This window comes from Poecilia mexicana, unplaced genomic scaffold (assembly GCF_051168715.1).
Source record: "Poecilia mexicana isolate PSO_F unplaced genomic scaffold, ASM5116871v1 scaffold_11, whole genome shotgun sequence".
NCBI lineage: Eukaryota > Metazoa > Chordata > Actinopteri > Cyprinodontiformes > Poeciliidae > Poecilia > Poecilia mexicana.
The window spans coordinates 2220258-2227307 of NW_028263380.1; positions in this window are offsets into that span (position 1 = coordinate 2220258).

The window sequence follows — 7050 nt, forward strand, 5'->3', positions numbered from 1 at the left end:
ATAGATTTACGGATTTTTTTTGCAGTGTCGACTTACTGTAAATCCATGTATTTCTACGATAACAAAATGTTTTGGATATTATGGTCAGTAACTGTTGGTATTTCACAATTTTCTTACCGTAAATTTACTGACTTTCTTTGCAGTTTCGACTTACGGTAGTTCCATGTAATTTCTACAGTAATGAAATGTTTTTGGATATGACAGTCAGTAACTGTTGGTCTTTTACCGTTTGTTACCGTAAATTTACTGACTTTTTTTACAGTGTACAAATGCTCTCCACACTTGAAATTTTTATTCATAAAAATCTTAAAACCATGTTTTATTTTCATTCCCTGTCAAAACTATGCCCCAGCCAGTGTTGATGAATCATATAATATCTTAATGAAATGAGAAGGCCAGAAGAAAATGACAGGATCAAATTTACAACTAAGAGAAGAAGAGAACAAATACCAATGCACAACATCAATGTAAGAGTTGAAAGTTTGGGGTAAAAAATCGAATCAGTTTTGAACAATATTGTTCAGTAATTTGAATTTCATGATGAACGCTGGCAGATGCCAGTAAGTTTCTGCAGTCATCTGCATGGAGATAAGTGATTTCCATTTTCAGCTGCTTCTAGTGCTTCAAACTGCTGCCAGCTCTCTGAGTTCCTAAATTCAAATGCTAATTATCTCTTTAATGAGCAGATACAAGAAACAGCTAAGAAATAATGAGCAATTGATGATGCAGGGAACAGGACAAACAAGCCTGTATGAGGTCAGCGTCTGGTTAGGGAACAACTGGGATGTTTAGGATGTATTCACAGCAGCCGTGTTCAGTCTGCTGAGATCAAACTCCAGCTCTTTTGTCTAGGAAGTCCAGTTTGTCTGAGGAGATGTGAATGGATAATTGAACTCAGATGGGAACCAAAAAAGCAAACTCTGCTCCACCTAAAAATAGGTGAACAGAAAGTGAATGAAGGAAACCATCTTCAGCACGATCAGCCCTATTAATGACAGCACAGTTAACTGTGTCAAGCTCACATGTTGTTTACAGCTGTAGTACAGCAGCTAATAAACACTGACTGATTTGTTGATGATGTCTTCTCCTGGCCAAGCGGAATGGACAGAAGACACATCTCTAACTGACAGGATATAAAGTGAGCTTCTTGTTTCTTATGGCCTGCATCCCTTCAGCAGTGTGTCCCTGCTGAAAATGTGGGTCGATGGAGAAGCAGTAATTAGACTTCTGTCTACGTGTCTCAACAGAACACTGGCTCCACTGTTTGCTTTTCTGTCTCTTGTGAAACACTGGCAAGTTTTCAGTTCCAGTCAGATCATGTCTTATGCTGATCATACATCTAACATGATGATACGTTGAGTTATTTTTGTGCAAAAAGAACTGAGATGGGTCACCAAGACAACAGACACATTAGAACTAGAAGGGACTTTGGAAATAACCTAATAGAAAAACAGAAGCCCTGCTAGATGAACTGAATTGTTACGGATCATTGATAAACCTTCACAGCCTTTCAGCTAGTGATGCATCAATCAGCCAATTTACAGTTTTCTTTAAGATCAGAGCAGCTGTTCAGGTTCTTAATTCAACCCAATCGTACAGACAGGATCAAAATCCAGTACATCCTTTCCAGATGATGCTGGTTATCAAATAGTGCAGTCAAGTTCAGTTTATTATGCAATTAGGTTAAAAAGTTTCCTGTCTTAGGAAACAAAGCAGACTGCATCAAGTCACTGACTCCTTCTGGACCAGAATGTAGCGATTCCTTGCAGCAACCCTTCATATCGAGCATGAATGTAGCAGCAGTGGGGAGGAAAAACTCCCCTTAAACACTCAGGTGTTTTTGAAGTAGAGACACATCTAAAGGTTGCAGGACACAGGCCCCCCATGCCTGGAGTTACCCACCTCTGGACTAGAGGGTTGACTGGGGCAGCTGCCGATCTCCAGCAGTCACTGACTGAGAGGCAGAGTACAAACAATTAGAGGAACCGATTATCCTTAAATTTTGATACTGTCAGTGAAAATAGCAGAAAACTAAAGAGATCTTGCGCACTCGCTGAACAGTACTATTGGTAGCACTGACAGTTTTGAGGTTTGCTAACATTTGATGAGTTTATTTTCATGACAATTAATCTCTCCCCACTTATTTTCTTCTTTCCATTTCATTTCCATGTTTGTTGCAACTGAAATAAGCCTGAAGCAGATAATAAAGTTTAAATATCAAGTGGTGAAAGCTGTAATGCTCCACTTGTGAAACAAAATTGGTTAGACACTCTGAGAACAATTCTGATTGCTGAAATGCTGGACAACACTGTAAAATAAATACATAAATCGCAAAATGTATTTATTTAACTATAGGATAGTTGCCTATCCCTACTTTGCGGCGCAGTCTTCTAACTTCTCCCTCTCACTGGGGACAGCAGGGTGTTGTGGGGAGGCTTAGTTCTCCAAGCCAAACCTCAGCCTGGATCAGGGTACAAACCCAAACACATCTTGATGCAGCGCTTTCCTCCATCTCAAACTGTGCCGCCTATTTGGATGGCTTACAGAGGTTTGCTGCCTGTGCAGGCTGCCTGCCTGGTGCACTCAGTGTTTCCTGAAACCAAAGTGGCTGCCATGTTCAGGAGGTAAATCCACAGTTGCTACAATATAGCCACACTTCTAACAGTCAGCTTTTCTATTGAGCGTTCATTTAATTTATGACTTTTTAATGAGCATTTACAAAGATCAGTCTGATGGTTTAGTCAGAGTTATGTATGATGCATTGCACAAATATGAAACACAGTTTTGTTTTAATTTAATTTAGCCTTAAAGAAAGAACGTTTTCAGAAAGCTGAAGGAGCACTGCTGTGTGAAATCAGTTTTTTTTTCTTCAGCTATCCCCACTAAACCATCACCTCAGCCCCTTAGCCCCTTAACCCAGCAGCCGTCTTCCCAGTCCTGCCAATGATCAACAGTTTGAAAGGCAGAAGCCTGGTGTCTGCACTGAAGGGAGCTGCCCATCAGTCAGGCAGGCTTCTCTGTGGCTTGGGGAGGGATTAATGGGCATTGAGGGGGCTTCACACGGTGAGGCCTGATCAGAAGGGCCTCCAGGGCCTGTCATTTCACAGGGATTAGCACATAAAGTCAGCTAATCTCTCCCTCCACTCTTGTTGTATCGATAGCCATCTTAAACATGAATATGATGGTGCACACTCTGAGGCTGTCACACAGCCAGTGAGTGTGATGAAACCCAAACAGCAAAGAAAATGACTGTCAGTGTTTCATGATCGCTTTGTGCAGAACACTGATTATCTCTGGAAGACAGCAGAATTAAGTATGGAACGTGTTTGAACTTATCAGTTTCAAGGTTCTGCTCTGAATTAGAACTAATTAAAAATACAAACAATGTATGCCATGAGACTGCATGTTGTGAATTGGTGCTGTATAAATGAACATTTATGAATGTTTAATATTGCAAGGTCAGCAAAAGGAACCCAATAAATAAAAAAAACATACCATGCTTTCTTTATGGAGTTAATAAACTTAATGACACTAAGGGGTGTAAAAATATTGATTTGCAACAGGAAAGCAATAGTAAGTTTGGCAGTGACATCATAACAAACATACAGGTAGGTACCACATCATATTTAGTTCAGTTCAATTCAATTCATTTCAGCTTATTAATGTTGCACCACTTCACAACAAATATCAACTCAAGACACTTTACACCAAATCATTTCAATTCAATCACACATACATTCCAAGTGATCCTAGTTATCAAACAGTACAGTATGCTCAAAATAGTTTTAAAAGTTCCTATCTAAAGAAAACCAGGAGAGCATCAAGCATTCACTGTATCCACTGAGAAGTCCACAGGAAATCAGAAATCCAGTCGACACATCACACTGTATTTGCAGCTCTTTCCTCTGGGAGGTTCTGCTGCAAAATTGATAAAGTTCTTGAACTTATTAGTAGTTGGAGGAGGCTGGAACCTTGTAAATGAAAGCTGCCCATCAGCGACCAAATTGGGTCAATTAGCTCAGCTCTTAATGGTATAGTTAAAGACCTATCATAATTTGATGAGAGGCAAATAAAGAGTCATGACGATATGAATACTTTATTATATCTATATTATATCTATCAGAGAAGCCTAAGAAAATCTGACCCACAACATAAACAAGAGCAAAGGAGCAAAAAGTGCAAATAATCAGATAGAGACTCTGACAGAACAATCCACCGTCTAATCAGCATGTCTGCATCCACATCCAGAAGTTCAGCTTTCAGCTTATCTGACCTGACCAGCTTCTCCCAGTATTTATTTATTTATTATATCTCTATAAAAGTGATATGTTTGCTGTGGAAAAGCTTAGATACATCTAATTACTGGATTTATGAACCGCAGCATTGTTCTTGTTCCCCAATCCCCTCTTTAAACACTAAACTTCTGCCCCGATTGAATCATGGGAATACTTTAGACTGGTACCAAATGGCAGAACGCAGACACCTAATTCAATTAGAAAGCCTGAGGGCGGCCCAGCATGTCTAACTACATCACGGTTAAGCATCTTGATTTTGTCAGAATTATAGAAAATGACAAGTGAACTCAACATGAACCAGAGAGTCGGGGTGGAATCCTCGTATTGGCATTTCTTGATCGAGGCAAGGCGGTGCCAGAAAATCAATACACTTCAGTCGAGCTCTCATGTAGCAGTTTCCTCCTTTTGGGGTTAAAGAAAAGAACTCCCAAGCATTGAATGCTACATGTGTGTGTATGGGTGTCTGTGTGTAGAGGGAATAGTAATGTTAGTGTTCATTAATTGCTAATTCCTAATTAAAAATATATATAAATTTTTCCCATATATGCCTTTTTAATGCTATTAGAATAATTTTAAAAATGACGTACTCTGGCAAGTTCACACACGAAACATATCACAGACTAATCATCTCAGTGATCTCTGTTCCGTTATATTTACTGAGCCTTGCAAAAGTATTTATACTCCTTGATCTTTTCGACATTTTGTTACCCTACAACTACAACTTTTAATTTATGTGATTGGAATTTAATATGATTGACTAAATCCATCCATTCATTCATTTTCTAACATCCTCGTCCCTCAGTGGGGTCGGGAGGGTTGCTGGTGCCTATCTCCAGCTAACGTTCCGGGTGAGAGGCGGGGTACACCCTGGACAGGTCGCCAATCTGTCGCCGGGCAACACAGAGACAGGCAGGACAAACAACCATACACACACACACATACACACCTAGGGAGAATTTTGAGACCGATTAACCTAACAGTCATGTTTTTGGAAGTCAGAGTACCCGGAGAGAGCCCACCATGCACAGGGAGAACATGCAAACTCCATGTAGAAAGACCCCGGGCTGGGAATTGAACCCAAAACCTTCTTGCTGCAAGGTGATTGACTAAATAAAAATATCAAAACACATAAAATGATACATGGAATAAAATAAAAATTTCTGCCACTTGTCTTCAAACATCACCTACCTGTTAGAGTCCACATGTGAATGATTTCTTCTCAGTATAATTACAGTCGTTTAGTGAAAACCTCAGAGGTTTGTTGGTGGATCTTATATTAGCTGTTCAATTAAACTACTGCAGAGTACTTATGTAGATCTGTGTCATATAGTCCAACATTAATTAAATTATAAATATGAATTATTTTGTATTCCGATTAAACCTTGATTTGTGTACATTTAAAAAGCCGGGAGTTTAATCTGTTTCTCAGCACTGAGAGGATTTTTCAACCAGAGATAAGAGCACACTGTCTAAAGACCTGGAGACAAATCATAATGACATACCAATCCACTCAAGCTGTATGACCTTATTGATCTCAGGATCTTATGCAAGGAGGGAGATTGCTCCAACTCTTCTTGCTCTCTCTCTGTCTGCCACAGGATTCTAGAACCATGGCCTCCACAGCTGGGCTGAGTGTTCCTGAAGGAGGAAGGCAGGCAAAAGGCCTTGGATGTTTGGACACAAGGACTCTTTCAGATCCCAGATGGGACCCTTTGTGCCATGTTTTTAGCTGGTGACATTATTCTTGTCGGTTTAGGTCGTCGCTCATGCCTTGTTTGGCCTGCAGTTGATCAAACCTGTTTCCATGACCAGATGATGGATAGAACAGAATTCTGTGAGACGTCCAAAGCTTGAGAATTTGTTTTAGAACCAAACTCTACTTGGAAACTTATCCACAGTTTCCCTGTCTGCTGTGTTCACTGGTCTTTATGATGCTGGTTGTTCTCCAGTGTTCTTTAGCAAACCTTTAAGGCTTTTATCACAGGGCAGATGAGTTTATACTCAACTGGTTTCTATTTACTTCGAAATTAACTTTTCATCTTGATGAAGGATGATCTTGTTTTTAATGTGGATAACACAAAAAGAAAGAAGTCTTCTTTTTCCGTAACTGTACACAAGAAGCAAATATTTGATAACATGTACAAATATTTTTGTACATGAAGAATGTACAAAAGTATACTACAAGCTGAGCTCTGTTTTTTGTAATCAGAACGTAATAAAAAACAGACAGTGATGATCGTAGGTCTTCCCAGGTATCAGCCTAGCAGAGCACCAGGTTCCAGCTCTAACATGAAGCATTTATATCAATGCTAAGAGCTAAGGATGACACAAGGAACATGATAGTCTTCCTGGTGTTCAGTTTCACTGTTTATTGCTTTAAATACGTTGAATGGAGGTTATCATTGCAGGCCTCATGCAGCTGGTTGTTTATTGTCTGGAGTTCTACAGTTCTGTTCCTCCACTCCAGAACCAGAGTACTGAGTGCGGCTTTGCACCTTTTCAAAGCTTGAGTGCCTGCATCGAAACAAACAGGTACAACAAACCCAGTATCTCTAAGACAGAACAGCTTCTCTGTATAAACAACCATTTACTGAAGCTTTCAAACCTCCCAAAAAGACTCCACAGTCTGCTGGCTTTTTCCCAAGAGAAACTCTCTCAATTAAATGGCTCCTTTCATGGGTTGTGTGTACTGGGGAAGACCAAGAGCCAGCAGCCGAAGAGGAGTGGGCTGGAGAAAGGAGCTTTGCAAATGTAC